Source organism: Chrysemys picta, chromosome 9 (genome assembly GCF_011386835.1).
Source record: "Chrysemys picta bellii isolate R12L10 chromosome 9, ASM1138683v2, whole genome shotgun sequence".
In the NCBI taxonomy this organism is placed as follows: Eukaryota; Metazoa; Chordata; order Testudines; family Emydidae; genus Chrysemys; species Chrysemys picta.
The window spans coordinates 40,659,522-40,677,661 of NC_088799.1; positions in this window are offsets into that span (position 1 = coordinate 40,659,522).

An 18,140-nucleotide genomic window follows, 5' to 3' on the forward strand; every position below is an offset into this window, starting at 1 on the left:
GCATGTGAATATTTTTTGACTGGTTCTAATTTGAAGGATTGGTATTTCTATTGTGCCACCATAGAATTACTAGCGAAGAGTAAAGACTTACCAGACATTGTGGCTGTGAGAAATGTCCATTACGGAATCTGAATGCATGCCAAACTAGCCAGGTTTCAGCTTTTCTTATAAATTCAAAATCAGCCCAGGTATGTTGAAGGGATTGAGAAATGATGAAGTTCATTTGCTTGTGACTGATGAAATCTAGTTTCAACTGAGTTTCATGTTAAGATATGGAGTTCCCAAATCTTTCAGACTCAAAGAAAACTTATGGGCTGTGGCCCCCCTGAGAGAGAACATTTTCATGAAATTGTTCCTTTCATAAAGTTCTCCCAGTCAATTTTATTTCCCAGGAGATGGACAATATACCCATCTTATTTGGACTTGAACTAGGGCAGTGTGATCAAATCTGTTTCAAGTATAACAAGGTTTTATAGCTCAAAGGATAGAGAGGAAGGTGGTGTCATGTGGTTAATAAATGCATAATGCATTTCCTTTATATTTTATTAGGAAATTGTTCTGAATAATTAATCCTTGGGAGAATGGAATGGTATGGATGCATCACACTGGGGAGCAGTTGAAGTACTAGAATTTGCTTTAGTATGAAAAAAAAATGTTGCTGAAGATGACATTCCTTATTTAGACTAGGTGAAGAAACGAGGCATTTCTTTGAGAAACAAAGGCAGTAACAATTTCTAGAACACACTAGCTTTTTTTCCTTCTGTTTGTAATTGCCTTCCCCATCATATTCTTCTGTCTTTCCCTCCCAATTTTTTCTTCCTTGGTTTGGGCCCTATCTTTGCCTGTAGCTAGACCTGGTTTAAAAACAGGATGTAGTTTTCATGATTTTTTTCAAAACATTGTACTTTTTTGTCGGAAGCCCTAATTTAAAAAAGTCAAAGTTAATTGTGACCTTTTTATGGCTGGTCAAGAAAGATGAAGAAATTTTCATTGAAAATGTTGACCCTTTTTTTGGTGAAATTGTGAATTTCAAACATTTTTAACAGCTGTATATGTAGTTTCCCACTAATTTCAATGGGGTGGTCCTACATACAACTCAATTCAATGGTAATGGTTTTAGGTGTTTTTTTCTCTTAGTCTCCACTTTCTATGGTATGTGAGAGCATAGGGAGAACACTGGCGCATATTATTGCAATCATATTCTTCTATCAAATCACTTCTACCTATTGTTTTTCACTTGACATACTATATGGCTCTTAGAGTCCCCTTAACTCCAGTTGGAAATTACATTGCCATTAGATGGCAATGATTGTCCCATTCTTGAACTGGAAACTTTTCATTTTCAGAAGCCCTCTGTCTTTGTTGTTGTTTGCGAACAAGAGTTGTTAGAACTATATGTTTTTTTCTGATAAAATATAGATTAGGGATTTATAGATGGGGGTTATGTAACTGCTATTACAGCTCCCTTTGGCTTTCTGGGTTGGTTGCGGGTAAGCACAAAGCACATGCGCACTGTCCCTTGGAGACTTCTCCAAGAATATTTTTAGCATCTGGACCTATTTTGAAGAATATGGTTAATTATTTAAAGTGTTCATCACTTCTAATTGGAATTCTTCCAAAGACACTATAATGTGTAGAAGTCTTTGAGGAGATAAACACCTCTGTTCTGAATAGTATTCATTTTGCGAAATACTATCCTTTGGTGTTTCTTGATACAGATTAAAACAGACAGACAGCTTGGCTTGATTACCCTCCCACTAATTTTTCTTGTTGTTTGAAAGATTGTTTGCACTTCCCTTATATCAACTATTGATGGCAGTGTTGCATAAATTACTGGAGTTGTCTCTTCACAGGGAAAATGGTGTCTTAGTATAGGCACAATCAAAATCTTGGGAACAAGTTGTCCCCTTTCCTTATTTGACTTGGTCAGTGACTCGTTCATTGTATTTGTTTATATTATTAATAATATGCAATATATATACAATATATACAATATATATTAAACATGAAAGCAGTGCTAATCAGGTATTTAATCAAAGCAAAGGGTCACATTTTTAGGACTAGAATCTAGTCACTAGATCCTCAACTAGTATAAATTGCTGTAGCTCTATGGGCTTAATTGGAATTATGCCAGTTTATACCAGCTGAGGATCTGGCTCTGTCTTTTGAGTTTTTCCTGGGATTTGAAGCCCTTCTCTTTATAAGTAATTGTTCTATTCTTCCTCGAGTGATTGGACATGTTGATTCTACTGTAGGTGTTTGTGAGCTCCAGTGCACAATTGTTGAAGAGTTTTTCCCCACAGTAGTACCCGTTGGGGCAGCTTGAGTGTCTTCTGCTGCTTCATGCACTATGTGCAGGCATGAAGGGCCAAACCGCCCCTGACCTCCCTCAGTTCCTTCCTATGTCCGTGAAAGTTGTTGGAGCTCCCTGCCCTTGCTTCTGCAAGTCCATAGTCAAAACCTATAAATAGTAACCATTGTAGATTTAGTGTAGTTTAGTAGCCAGTTGATTGGTTGAAAAAAAATGTTTGGTGTGGTTACAGCATCTGGTCTGGCCTGAGCACCAGAGATACGCCATGTTCTCTGGGTTTCAAGCCCTACGAATCTTGTGGTAATATAAAGGCTAATAATGACCCTCACCCCAACTGCCTTAAATTCTTTGCGGAGACTCATGTGAGTGACAAATATGCCATTTGTAAGGGCTTTAAGCCCATTCTAAAAAAAGACAGGCAGCCATGCTACAGCTCTGTATTGCAAACCAGCAAATTTGACTGGAATGCTGCGATTTCACCCTGAGGGAAAGTTCAAAGACAAGCTCCCAGATGAGGTGAAACAGGAGTTGCAGATTATAGAGGAGGGCAAGTTGATCACCAGAATGGCTCTTGATGTGGTGGATTCTGCAGCTTGTAGCATGTCCTCTGCTATCACAATGAGGCACTCATCCTGGTTATGCTTTTCTCTGGCCTGCCTCCTGAGTTTTCAGGGATTTGCCCCTAGATCCAAAGAGCTGCCAAGGAGAAGCAACAGAGGTTACAAAAGATGCCCTCCACCCCCCTCAGCTTTGGCAGCCCCTAGATCATCAAAGCAGACAACATCTTCCAAGAGCTGGATTCGATGGGCAGGTTGAAAGCAGGCTATTAGTTATAAAAGTGACATTTGCAAACCACTGTCTCAATTCTGTTGTACTTGGGCCAGAGATGAAAGTAAGTCGGTACGCCCCGGTACGGCGTACCGGCAAGAGTCGGTGCGCCGTATCCAAGTGGCCCGGCCTCTCCAGGCGGCAATTTAAAGGGCCTGGGGCTCCCAGCAGTGGCTGGAGCCCCAGGCCCTTTAAATTGCCACCAGAACCCTGCTGCTGGAGCCCTGGGGTAGTGGCAGCGGGGCTTTGGGGGCTATTTAAAGGGCCCAGGGCTCCCGCTGCCTCTACAGCCCCGGCCCTTTAAATAGCCGCCAGAGTCCTGCCGCCGCTCCGGCAGGCTCCAGCGGCTATTTAAAGGGCCAAGGGCGGTAGAGGCAGGAGAGGCCCGGGCCCTTTAAATAGCCCCCAGAACCTCGCTGCTGGAGCCCTGGGGTAGCAGCGGCAGCTGGGGGCTCCAGCAGTGGTTTAAAGGGCCCAGGGCGGTAGCGGTGGCCGAGCCCTGGGCCCTTTAAACTGCTGGCGGAGCCCCCGGCGGCTGCTGCTGCTACCCCGGCGGGGGAGCGGGAGGGCACTTACCAGTACCGGGGGGCCGGGGCTGGCTCTGACCCCCCATCCCTGCCCCTTCTCCCCAAGGCCCCGCCCCTTTGTTCAGGAGAAAAGCAGTTTTACTCCCAATACTGCCTAATCCCGAAGACAAAAGGGGTCTCAGGCCTTCTTTCCCCTTCAATCTAAGGCAGTTAAACAAGTTCCTGAAAAAAATGAGATTCTGGATGGTCACTCCAGCTTCCATTATTCCATCCCTGGAGCTGGGGGACTGGTATGCTGCTCCTGACTTAAAGGATTCCTACTTTCACATTGCCAATCATCAGAGCCACAGACAATTTCTGTGATATTGACTTGTCAGTGGTGAGATTCAGATATTCACTGTCAGCAGTTACCATTATCACTTCACAGTGCTTCCCTTTGGTCTCTCAGCTGTCCCATGTGTTTTTACAACATGTATGGCAATGGTTTCCTCCACAGGTCAAGGGTCCATGTATTTCCTTACCTGGATGACTAGCTGATAAGAGGTTGATCCAGGTCACAACTGGTGTCCAGCACAAACAATCCAATCCACCTGCAAAGTGCTCAGCCTGGTGATCAACACAGACATGTCAGTCCTGTCTTTGGTACAGAAAATAGTATTTATTGGAGCATCTTGGACTCAGCAAAGGCCAGGATCTCATCACTACAGGTAAGGTTTCATGCAATGAACTTGAAGGCTTATCTTCTCACCATGGTTGACAAAGGTGTATGCTCCAAACAGGCACCACAGACATGTTAGTGTGCATATCAAGTGTCACATTCCAGGGTGCAATGCAGACCAATGAGAGTGTAGCGATGCGCAGAGTCACCCAGCGGCACCTCCTGCTGGCTACTTCTGGGAATTAGCTCTCCAGCTTCCGGGGCGCCCTCTTCAGGCCGGTATCTCACTACTACTGCTGGCCCCCATGTCCCCACCAGACCCCGGTGCCCCTTTAACTGGGTGTTGCCCCCCCGACAGTACCCAATTCTGGGTCTCCCCCTCCCAGGGGAACCCCCACCCACTATCCCCACTTGGCCTCAGAATATGGCTACTGCCAGTCACCATCTAGCCCCCCCGCTCACTGGGGCAGACTGCAATGTACACGCCATTCATCACTGGCAAAGGAGGGTTTGGGCCTGCTGCCTTTGCCTACGCCAGGCTACCCCTCTGTAGCCCCAGTACCGGTCCTGGCCTTTATTCAGGCTGGAACTCCCGAGCTCCTCTAGCCTTTCCCCAGCCTTGCTCCACTCTCGGTATCTTTCCCAGCTTCTAAGCAGCCAGGCCCTTCTCCCTCAACAAGCAGAGGGAGACTCCTTGTGTGCCCCTGGCTGCCCTGCCTTTATAGGGCCAGCTGAGTCTGTTTGGGGTGTGGCTCCAGCTGCAGCCACTTCCCCCAATCAGCTCAGCCTAAAAGCTGCTTTCTCCAGCCACAGCCCTCTCCCAGCTGCTTTGCTGTTGTAGCTCCACCTGGGCTGCTCACCATCAGCCTGCAGGAGGAAGGTCACACCCTGAGTGTCTGTGGATAGACACAGCTTTGGTCCATTAATTCTGACCCCAGCAGCCTGTCAACAACACTCCAGTCACACTCCAGCTGCCACCAACCTTGGTTACTACTTGCAGGCTGACCCCAACACACTCCCAGTCCTTAATTTTCCCCGAAAGTGTGTGCTCTGCACTGTCCAACTAAATCCTGGACAGTTCAGACATTCAAGGTCTGTTGCCCCTGTAAAGGGTCAATATTCAACAATTTGCTGTTTAAACTGGAGTTAACAGATCAGTTTAAACACAACACTGGATTAGTTTAGATTTTAAAAAACCACCAAGTTTATTTAACTACAAAGAGAGAGTTTAAATCAGTATAAGTATCGGGCATTAAAATCAGAAGTGGCTACAAGAGAAATGAAGATAAAACGCTTTCTAGTAACTAAAACTTAACATGCTAAACTTGGTTCAAGGTAAAATCCTTATCACAGGTTCCCTGAAACATTTCTGACCAAATTTTCAGGTCAGGAACTCCCCCGAAGCCCAAAGGCTGGTTCCTTTGTCATCTTTGGTGAAAGAGAGATAGGGAGAGAAACAAAGATAGATTAACCTGGGGTGTTTTTGCCCCTCACATTTATAGTCCAGTCACCCTTTGAAATGCATTTTTCTGAGGGTTATCCCTAGATAAAGTTCCTTCCCTCTGTGAGGATGGAGACGTGGAGTCTCGTGGTGAAAGATGTTCCATGTTGTTGCTTGCTAAAATGCAGATCGTTTCTGCTCCCCTTCGTCCCCCCTGTTCCTGCCCCCCTTCGTTTCCAAAGAATGGCCAGCTGACAGTTGATTGCCAATCAACTTTGATGACACTTGGCTCAAGGCATTAGTTATTCCTTTGTATCTGAGGGACTGGTTTACCCACTCTTGCTGTCCCAAGGACCCTGTTTACTGCTTATATGTAAATTGAGGTGAACACACATTTCTTTGCTTAGGATAGGCCTGTTTAACAACTTCTGCCTTGTCAGGGCTATGTGGGCTTGAACATGTGCTAACAACATCATACAGGGGGAATTCATAACTTTACATATAATGTTGCTACATACATTTTCCCATGATTCTTTTGACCAGTGAGTTATTGATTTTCAAATGATAACTTACAAGGTATATTTTGTACATAGATTACTACACTAGTGTGTAGGCTGTGAATAGAGGGGTGCATTCAGTCACACCAAGTCACATCTTATCATCCCTAATTGGTGGATCGACCCAACAAGTGTTTGTAAGGGAGCTCCTTTTGCCCCACCTTGACAATCTCTTACCTTAGTCATAGATGCCTTGGACCTTGGTTGGGGGATGTTACCTGTGACCCCTGCAGAGGTAAGTCTCTGGCCTCTCCAAAATCTCAAACATCAGGGAGTTGCAGGCTATCAAATTAGCCTGCATAGCATTTCTTCCTCACATCAGGGGAGCGGGCGTATTGGTGCTGACCGACAATACAACCGCCATGTTTTAAGTGAACAATCAGTGGGGAGACTGGTCCTCACTACTCAGCTGGGAAGCAACACTACTCTGGGACCTCTGTATTGAAAACTCTATATTTCTGAAATTGGCCAACCTCCAGGGGATTCAGAATATGCTAGCAGATCACCTGAGCAGGTGGTTTATCAATCATCATGAGTGGTATCTTTACCCAGACATAGAAGGTCCATTTTCCAGCTCTCGGGAACAACCCAAGTGGATCTGTTTGGAACAAAGAACAACAAAAAAATGTCACCAGTTTTGCTGCAGAGCAGGATACAGCCCAGGTTCATTGATGGACAATTTTCTACTGCTAGGGTAAGAGGTTCTGCTGTGCCCTTCCCCCCATCCTTCTTTTGCCCAGAGTTCTGTGCAAGGCCAAGTAGAACAAGGCCTGTTTTATACTGATTTCCCCAGCATGGCCCCATCAACACTTGTTTTCACAGCTCTTGGACCTCTCAATCAATTCCCCACTGTCACTCCTGCTTCACACAAACCTAATTTTACAAAATCACAGCTGCCTCCTCCACTCCAGTCCTCAGGCCTGTCACTTGATGTCCTGGAGGATTCGTGGTTAACTTTGGTGGAGGAGTCCTGCTTTAAAGAGGTGCAGAATAGTCGAAAATCATCAGCTAAGACAAATCACCTTGCTAAATGGAAGGGTCAAGGCTGAAAAGGGTCTCCCCTATTCTTTTGTTCAGCATGTGCCGGATTATCTTCTGTATCAGAAGGATTGGCGATTAGCTTGATTAGGATACACCTAGTGGCTATATCGTCATTCCACCTTCATGTGGGGATGGCTGCTCCCTTTTTTTAATCCAATGGTCATACAATTGTAAAGAGTTTAGACACTCTGTTTCTGCACATACAGAACCCAATTCCATCATGGAGCCTGAATATATACCTAACAAAGCTGATGGGTCTCCCCTTCGATCCTCTAGTGACCTGCAGTGTATTGCAACTTTCAATGAAGATAGCAGTTTTAGTAGCCATTACATAGACCAGGAGAGTGGGGGAGTTCAGGGCACTACTATCAGTCCCATTCCTCCCTCCCCAGATTATTTACACAGGTACTTTCATCCCCATCTATGTTTTCTTACAAAGGTGGTCTCCACTTGTCATATAAATCAAGCTATTTTCTTACCGACCTTCTCAAAGCCCCATGGTAATAAAGGGGAGGAGAGTTTGTGCACACTACATTTTAGAAGAGCTTTAGCATTTTATCTGGAATGGGCTAAAACATTCAGGTCTTTGTCTCAACTATTCTTTGCATTTGCAGACAGAATGAAGGGCAGTCCTGTTTCCCTCACCCAAAGAAGGACTTGCCAGGGACATCCAGTTGTATTTGCATGTTATCAGTTGGCAACCTGTGAACCTGCCAGATAAAGCATTGATCGTAAGCAACCTCTGAGGCATTTCTGGCTAACATGCCCATATTAGACATTTGCAAAGCTGCAACCTGGTCATCATGTCACGCATTTGCCTCTCACTGTGTTATCATCTCTCAGCAATCTAGAGATGATGCTAAATTTGGGCAAGTGGTCTTCCAGTTCCTGTTCAAGTAGACTCCAAACCCACCTCTAGGTGGGACTGCTTGTGAATCACCTACACTGGAATGGCCATGTGCAATCACTCAAAGAAGAAAAAAATGGTTACTAACCTTTCTGCAAGTGTTGTTCTTCAACATGAGTTACACCATTCCACCACCCACCCTCCTTCTATTCTTTTCTGGAATCTTTCTGGGAAGAAGGAACTGAGGGGGGTCAGGCTGGCTTGGCCCCTTATGCCTGTGCACGGGGTGTGAAGCAGCAGAGGGCACTCATGATGCCCCGATGGATACCTCCAAGGGAGGAAATCTCTCCAACAACTGTTCACTGGACCACAGAAACACTCACAGAGGAAAGACATGTGCAACACATCTTGAAGAACAACAGTTAGAGAAAGCCCCATGGTATTTTACTTAATAATTAAATAATCCAGTTTAAAATGAACCCTGACTACTTCAGTACATTTCCTCACTAGTTGCAAATTCTGGGTCTGATCCCACACCCCTTAAATAGTATTTACTTACACAAGCAATGCCACTGATTTCAAGAGGTCTACTTGTGTGAGTAGGGTGACTGCTCAAGAACGAAGAGTTTTCGATCAAGTCCTCGTACTCCATACAACCCCACCCCCATTCAACCCCCCCCCCCGGTCGCTGGCAGTGCTGCAGCAGAACAGGCAGCCGTGCCACCCCAGTAGGAGCCAGCCATGCCACCGCGCAGCTCAGAGCACCGGGTCAGGCCGGACTCTGCAGCTGCACTGCCCCAGGAGCTCGCAGCCCCACTTCCCAGAGTATTGCACTGGCAGCACAGTGAGCTGAGGCTGCGGGGAAGGGGGAACAGCAGGGGAGGGGCCAGGAGCTCAGGGACCAGGCAGGAGGGTCCCACAGGCCGGATGTGGCCCATGGGCTGTAGTTTGCCCACCTCTGCTTTAAAACGTCCCTCCAGGGTCAGGAAAATAAACTTTCCTTTAGTTAGCCAAAACCTATTAACTGTAACATAAACGTTGATTTCCCCCTTTGCAGTATTGTTTCCTCCAAGCTCCACTTGTGATTCCCTTCCCATGTCACCTGGCTGGAGGAAAGGTCCAAAGCCAGGAAAGAGGGGAAGCATCTAGCTATGAATCTGGATATAACCTTTGGGCAACTAGATCTCTGAGTTCCAGGTACCTCCTCCCCCTCTTCCTTCTCATGTTCACATTTTACCACAGGCGCTAACTTTCTTCTTTCCGGGTGGGTGCCCCACCCCTGCTCCACCCCGAGACCCCACCAACCCTCACTCTGCCTCTTCCCTCCCACCTCTCCATCCTCTCCCGTGAGCACACCCCACCCTCACTCTGCCCTTCCCACCCCCGTCTGCCTCCTGTCTTGCACTCCTGTCTCCCAATCCTCCTGCCCGTCTTTAAACAGCTGATTGGCAGGGGCCTCAAACAGCTGATGGGTGAGTGGCTGGTGGGTGCTGAGCACCCACTCTTTTTTTTCCATGGGTGCTTCAGCTCCAGAGCTAACCACGGAGTTGGTGCCTATGAATGTTATGATAGGGGAAGAGGGCACTGGCGAATAGGAAGGCAGAGGGAATTTAGTGTTAGAGAGTGCTTTTGAGTCAGCGTAATAAAGAGGAATGGTTCCATCTAAACAGAAGTGCATCTAGGGATTGCCCTGACTAAGAAAACATGAAACTAACAATGGCTAGTTATTGGGGCATGCTGGGAATGCTTATAATTTAAAAAAGTTTTTTGAACTAACTAGACATATACTAGTATCACTCTGATCACATTACTTCTGTGTTGCATTCCTTTCCTTCATCCTTTGTTTGTTCCTGCCTCTTTTAGATGGCATATTGTTCAGGACAGATAGCGTGTCTTCCTATACATCTGTGTATGGGTGCCCAATAAATAAAAGTAATCATAATTCTCTCTTCTTCTCCCTTGGACTGAAGGGGGTGGAGAACAACACAAGTGCATAATTATATGAAGAAAATAAAACCTACGACGATTAAAAGAAAAAGTTAACTTATTTTCAGGATTCACAAATTTATTTTGTAAAACTCAATAGAAGCTTGGGTTTAAGTCTCTTCAAAGCTAGGTGGATTTTGCAGCTTCCCTGTCATAACTTCGAGTCTTCCATTGTATAGCAGAAACAGATATTAATTTTGCTGTTGGATCTGTGCAAAATATTAATCACGAAACAAAATAAAACTAGTCCAGTTTTGTTTATTCTTCACGGTTGCCATGTAAGCTCAGCATTTTGCTTTGAACTGTTCATCCAAACAAAAACTATGCCAAAGTTACATGAAAAATATTTCCTGCAATATAGCTGCCCAAGGGAAGGCAGCATGGGAGGTAGCTTTTTGCAGTGTATTTTCTAGTTTCCAGCTGGGTTTGGTTAGATGGTGTTGGTTTTTGTTCCCTCCTTGGCTAAATATGCCTCATGCACTCAACAAAACCAATTATGTCCTATTTCTCTGAGGGAGAGGCTGTAGTTTAGCAACTTTGTACAACGATAACCAGAAAAATATGGTATCTCTGCTTTTCTCTGCTATCAAAATAAAAGTTCCACAGTCTGGGAACTGATTTGTTGTTTGAATGTGAGTTTGATTACACTGCTCTACAGCCAAAATGCTTCTGAAATAAATGTAGTCAAACTTTACTAATTCTGGGTCTCTGAGAACGAAAATGATGCTTAAAATTGTTGATTAGCCCTAGTTTTCAAGATATGCTATTGGGTCAGTATATACGACCCTTGACTTGGGAATGGCGGAGGATAAGTGAGTTATAAAGGGAAGGGATCTCAGTTTAAACCAGAAATGACTAAAATACATCTTTGACTGGATCTATGAATAAATCTATGACTGGGTTTGGACAGTACTTGCTTTTTAGGCAAAACAATGAATGATGCAATCTGAAGCTGGTATGGCGTCATACATGATATGAATTGCATCATGTTATTCCTAAAAGTCATGGATGATGCAATCATAACAAAGCTTACATCACTCTGCTGAACAAATAGCCCTATATCAGCTCTGATACAGTGTCGTGCTCTCTTATTTGTCAGTTTGATTTTGCAAAGGGACACATTTCTGTTTAGCCAAAGTGAGCAGAGATGCCTCGTACTTGTGTGAACAGTGCAGATAACTTCTGCTATGTTTGTAGTGAAGTGACTTTTGCATCACAAAAGCGCAGTATAACCACTCTGGTTAAGAAAGCCTATCACCTTTATTTTGGCTGCAAAATTGGAGCTCAGGACAAGAGGTAGGCCCCACACATATGCTGCAACACTTGTGCAACACGTCTTCGCCAGTAGTTGAACAGGAAAAGGAAATCTATGCCTTTTGCACTGCCAATGATTTGGAGAGAGCCAACAGATCATACCAGCAATTGTTACTTCTGCATGGTGCCTCCAGTTGGGAAAGGTGTGTCAAAGAAGAAAAAGTGGACAGTGCATTATCCAAACATTCCATCAGCTATACGCCCAGTACCCCACGGAGAAGGACTGCTGGTTCCTGATGCACCAGAATCATTCTCACTTGAGTCAGACAAGGAAGAGGATGAAACTTCTGGTCCTGAACCATCAATGTCACAGGACCCACATTTTCTGCCATCCTCCTCCTCTGAACCACACCTCATAAAACAAGGTGAACTGAATGACCTTGACAGGGATTTGGAACTACCCAAGAGTAAGGCAGAGCTGTTGGGCTCCAGACTACAGCAGTGGAATCTCCTGGCAGGTGATGTTAGGGTTTCCATGTTCCATGACCGTCAAAAGGTTCTTGTCCCATCCTTCTTCATGGAAGGTGATCTTGTAGCCTGCAACAACATCGATGGTGTGATGGCAGCCCTCAACATCGTTCACGATCCAGATGAGTGGAGACTGTTCATTGATTCATTGAAGACGAGTCTTAAAGCTGTTTTACTGCATAATGGCAATGTTTTGCCATCAATTCCAGTTGGTCATGCAGTCCATATGAAGGAAACCTATGACAACATGAAACAACTTTTGAGGTGTATAAACTATGACCAACATCAGTGGCAGCTTTGTGGCGATTTGAAGGTTGTTGCTCTCTTGCTTGGTCTGCAGACTGGATACACAAAGTACTGCTGTTTTCTCTGCGAATGGGATAGTCGTGCAAAAGATTCCCACTACATCAAGAAAGATTGGCCACTCCGACAGTCATTGGAGCCTGGGAGGAAAAGTGTTCAGCATCCACCACTTGTTGAATCAAGGAAGATTTTGTTACCACCCTTACACATCAAGCTGGGTCTGATGAAGAACTTTGTCAAGGCCATTGACAAAACACAAGCAGCTTTCAAGTACCTCCGTGGACAATTTCCAAGGTTAAGTGAAGCTAAGATAAAGGAAGGTGCCTTTGTTGGTCCTCAGATTCGTGAACTTCTTTGAGATGATGCATTTGACCCTGCACTGCGTGGCAAGGAAAAGACGGCATGGAAAGCCTTCCAGTTAGTGGCAATACATTTTCTCAGAAACAACAAGGCAGACAACTACAGGTTGTTGGTGGAAAACCTCCTCAAGGCATACGAAAGTCTTGGTTGCAACATGTCACTAAAGATACATTTTTTGCACTCTCATCTAGATTTTTTTCCACCGAACTGCGGAACAGTGAGCGACGAGCACAGTGTCGAGAGATTTCACCAGGACATTGCAACAATGGAGAAACGCTATCAGGGCAAATGGAGCCAATCAATGCTTGCACACTATTGCTGGACAGTGAGAAGAGATGCTCCATTTAATGAATACAAGAGACAAGCCAAGAAGTGCCGAGTAGACATTGAATAGGACTAAACTATGTACATAATAGTTTTTTGCCTTTTGTTTCATAATCAATTTTATTTAGATAACCCTTTTGCTGCTTTTTAAAGTGTTACATAAACAGGACAGGTGAAATATTATCATGTAAAGCAACCATAAAGACATGAAAAGACCTAGGTTTACAATTTATGATTAAAACTCTACTATCTACACAATATGCATAGACATCAAATGTAAAAACTTAAATATCTTAGAAACAGTAGCCAATCAGTTTTTTTAATTGTCATATTTGAATTCAGCACATCAAAATACATAATAAATAGCACATTTTGTTCTCTGAAGCAGACGACGTCTCAAAAATTGTAGACCAGTGTTATCTACAAGGGGAAAACAAGCAGCACAGACTCATCATGGAACAAAAGGAAACACTAAACATTTGTCTCTTCTCTCAGGCTTTGAAACAAGAGATCAGAGAGGCCTGCACCCCTTAAGGGTATTTTGCCATGTTTTGTCTACACCAGCCACAAGTTGGGAGAAAGAATCATGGGACAACATTTTTTGCCTGTGCTAGTGCAGGAGTTCAAACCACGTGATCATATTGGTGCCTTCTGGTCTTGCAATCTGTGGATGTGGGAAGAGTTGTTAGCAAGTTCCCATCTTTTCTCCAGGTGTGTGTCATCACATAATGGCCAAACTTTGAGCAGTACACTGGTTGGTGGGTAGTTTTGGCTACATTCCCTGCTTTGTTAATATTTCCTTTGATGTTGAGGCAGCATGCAAAAGAACATTGATTACTCAACCCACTGCTTTCTTCACAGTTTGGCCATGGCCTGTTGCAATGAACCTGAAGGAGCTGGAGGAGCCTGGTCAGTCATGCTATGAGTGCCAGTTTTTCCTATATATATAGCATACACACTATGTTAAATGAATGTTAAGGTTCAAAGTCAAATATTTAAAAGTTGGAAAATGCCAGAATTAAGGCTGCCTGTGCAACTTAATTTGGTCCCCTTGTGCAGATACTTTATGACTCAGTCTTTAATTACATGATCACATGCTCTTGTTCTCACAGGAGCCCTGCCTTGTTCAAAGCCCTGGATGGAGAGCTATCCAGTATTTTATTTTCTCCTTGTTGTTCAATGTGTCCTCCAATGCCTTATTTACTACACAGTATTCAAACTTGACTTGGTAGAAAATGCTCCACCGGTCCATTTTTCTATCAAAGTACTTAGCATGTGATGTCACTTTATATGTTCAAAGCACAGCTCCCATTGTTTTCAGTTGCAGTTGATGGTGTTCAGCACTTCTGCAAATCAAACTGTAGGTCTCAAGACAGGCTTGCAGAAAATGAGGTACACAATTAATGACAACTTGTGAAAAGACTGGTCTAATTGACTTGCCCAGCATCACATAGGAGCTCTTTGTCAGAGGTAGGGACGGAATTCAGTTCTCCAGAGCACTCATCTGCGTTAACCATGAGACCATCCTTTCTCTTCTTGCAGTCCCCTTCCTCATTCACTATGCACCTAACAACTTCTGCTACAAATCAGGCAGGGATCCTACAGACAGTTGTCTCCTTCACTATACAACTCTGATTTATCCCCAAGCATAGTTTATCCATGCTCAGTACAGATAGACTCTTCAGAGAATTTAGCTGCAAAACTCTTGGGTATGTGGGAACTGAGATTTTTCATAGTCTTATAATGTGGCCAAGTTTGGGTGTTTTTTTACAGGAACAACAAAAGGCACATCACTGACACAAAGGCAAGCCCTCTGCTGAATTTCAAGGAAAATTGAAAAGCTCTAAAGCATGGATGCTCAAGAGATTCTCAATTAAACAACTCAAAGAATGTGTTTAACATGAGCAAAACACATTTCCGAAAGATTCATTTCCTTAGAAACAGATGAACCATTTTTTTCCTGAAACATTCCAGAAACATTCAGTCTGAGGCAAACACCTGGCATGGAAAATTTCAGACCGGAGGTTAAAGTTTGGCAAAATTTATGAGGAACTGGAAACAGGGTTTTATAATGGGAAATGTTAAGCAACCTTAATTATAGGCAATGATATCTGGACTGCATATAACAAAGTGTGTCTCTGTGTGTGTGTGCGTGCGTAAGGATACACAAGAAAGATATTCTTATTAAAGATTTCAAATCCTCCAAACACAGATGCACTCTGTATGTTAATGCTAAAATAAATCTAATAGGCTTCCCCTCACTTATCTCTTTCCTCTCTTGCTTCCCAACCTATTCCTTCTGTCTGAAGTGCTTGATGAGCTGTATTAAAGTGATTCATCTACAGTGTTAATGCGGCCAAGGAGGAAGCATATAATCCTCTCTGACTGCCAGAAGGTGCTGAGTTCAGCACTGCTCACTGAGCACGTCAAAGGAAAGAGGGGAGGAAGATGAGAGAACTCACAGGAAGGTTACATGTGAGGAAATTTTGCATGTAGCTGCCCTATGACATTGTCTGTATGTATCCCTGAAAAAGAGAGGGAGATTGCCTTGCTGTCTAACTCAGATGATGTGTCTGTAATAATGAGATGCTGAAAGGACTTAGTAGAGAACAAATCTGGTAAATTGTCATCTGCATCTAGGAAAACATCTGATAATCTGGGGAAGTAACTGTGTTGTATGCTTGGATGCAATGATCTTTGGGTAGAAGAGGTACATATAAATATTTTCCTAGACAAAGTCCTTTCTCTCTGTTATTTATTATTGTTATTTATTAATGCTATTATGATACGGCCCAGATGCCACAATCATCATCACGTTAGATGGTCTACAAACACCTATTAAGACACAAAGCCTTATTCTCATTTATATTGTGACTGCTTTATTCTGCTCTGATATTTTAAAATTAGTTTTACATCCATCCTGAGGGCCCTTTACCCTGTAGGGCTGGGGTAAAGGACTAAATAAATGCAATTGTATGTGTTTGCACACTGACAATTTTTACTTTAATTTTAATTTAATTTAATTATATGCCAGCTATCCCCTCCTGCACCTCAAACCATTAATTGGCTGCTTTCCTATAGGCATCCTGATAGCAGTAAGTCTTGAAGGGATGTGAAGAAAGAGAAGGTCAGTTCAGGGAGGTCATTCCATGCATAAGGGGCAGCGTGGGGGGAAGGCAGAGCATGCTTGCATAAAGAACTGATGAATGGCAGATGAAGCCAGCAACTATGCCCTTTAAAGCTACAGTCTAAAAGTGCACTGGGATTTGAGAGTATGCACTGCTTCATTTATTCCTTGAAATTAAAATGGGGAAAAAAGAGGCCATGAACTGATTGATATGACTGTGATTTGTGATGTACTTCACAACTTAAAACCACTTATGACTGTGGCCTTAACTTTTAATGAGCAAATTCTTCCCTCGGTTACACCTGTGCTGCTCCATTGAAGTCAGGGGTCTGTTTGACAGAGAAAGAGAAAAATCTGAATAAAGCATTTGCAAATAATTGGTATAGATGAAATGCTTCTCTAAAAATGTCTGTTCTTTGATAATAAAAACTAAGATTCATTAGCTCTACCTGTGTACTGCCAATTTACTGCAGTGATGCAGTGGAGGCTGCATTACTCTCTCCCTCACTGACTGGAGTGAACTCTGTAGGCAGAATTTCAGAATCACATGTTACAGGCTTTGGAATATACGAAACTGAGCCTGCAGGCATTTTGTGTGTTATATCTGTACAATGTCCTGCTTAATTTTCATTTCACTCAAGACTCTCTCATTGAAATTCACAACAGTCAGAGGAACAAGAAATGAACACTGATGACTGGCATCTTTTAAATAAAAAAATCACTGTTTGCAATTTTTCCATGATGAGATTTACACAAGACATTAATTATCACAACATGTGACTTGTACAAGTCTACAATGTACTTTGTTTCACTAAGAGCCTTATATTTATCTGAGGCCAGAGACGACAGTGAACTTTCAACCATAAACATACCGCTGGTGCTCAAAGTGAAAATGTTACTGTAATTTCTTGGCTTTGTGACTGATGGGGCATTGGCTCTGACATTGAAGAGTAATGCCTAATTGATGCCTCTTTGACGTGGGCCTGGTAAATTAATGCAGATGGAAAAAATAGCCATTCTACTTAAACAGCACTGGTAACGTATGCCACAAAATTGCCTGCATAAAGTGTTTAGTATTGTAAGAATATGCACATAAGTAGGGACTGGGCAGTTCAGGAGACTGATCTTAGGACATAGACCCTTTTATCACAGATTGCTCATTTGAATTTAGCCCAGTTTGTTAGTAAATGTAAGTATTTGATGTCTGTTGGATTCTTGGTGGTCTATGCAATAAGACTTTGGTGGTTTCAGTCCCACTTTTGGTAGACCACTGTTCACATCATAAAAATCACTATCCAAATTTTCATTACTTCTATCTGTCTATGGTATTTGTGGGGCACCTAGTATAGTATCTAGGTTTCAGAGTGGTAGCCGTGTCAGTCTGTATCAGCAAAAACAACGAGGAGTCTTTGTGGCACCTTAGAGACTAACAAATGTATTTGGGAATAAGCTTCCGTGGGCTAGAACCCACTTCATCAGATGCATGGAGTGGAAAATACAGGAGCAGGTATAAATACATGAAAGGATGCGGGTTGCCTTAATCCCAACAGTGAGCCCAGATTTGAATCAGTCTGGAGGCTGCATAGCCTTCTGTCTTCTGGAGGTAGCCCTCTCAAGTCAGAGTTGAGGTAGGGCAGCATGTACAAGGAGCTTGCATTGCTGCTGTCTATCCCTGTTCTACAGATAAACTGAGGAACTTGGATTTTGGTGCTGCCAATTTGTCACTTTTCACAAGCGCTGACTTGGCATGTGAGACATGACACATTGAAAGCAGTTGATTGTATAATGCATTTTACACAGACAGTATTGAAGCCACTCACTGAGTCAATGCACTGTGCATTTACACCATATCACTACTGAGCCCAGTTAATCTGATACATCCCCTTACTAGTTAATGCCCCAGTAAATCAAGTATATTTTCTGTCAAACCCCAGCTTTAAGATAATGAATCAAAATTGCCAGCAGTTCAATATATCCCTAATAAATCAAATGGTTTGATGGGTGGTGTAATTTTTTTGGAGAGATATGCTATTTATTATGTAATGCAC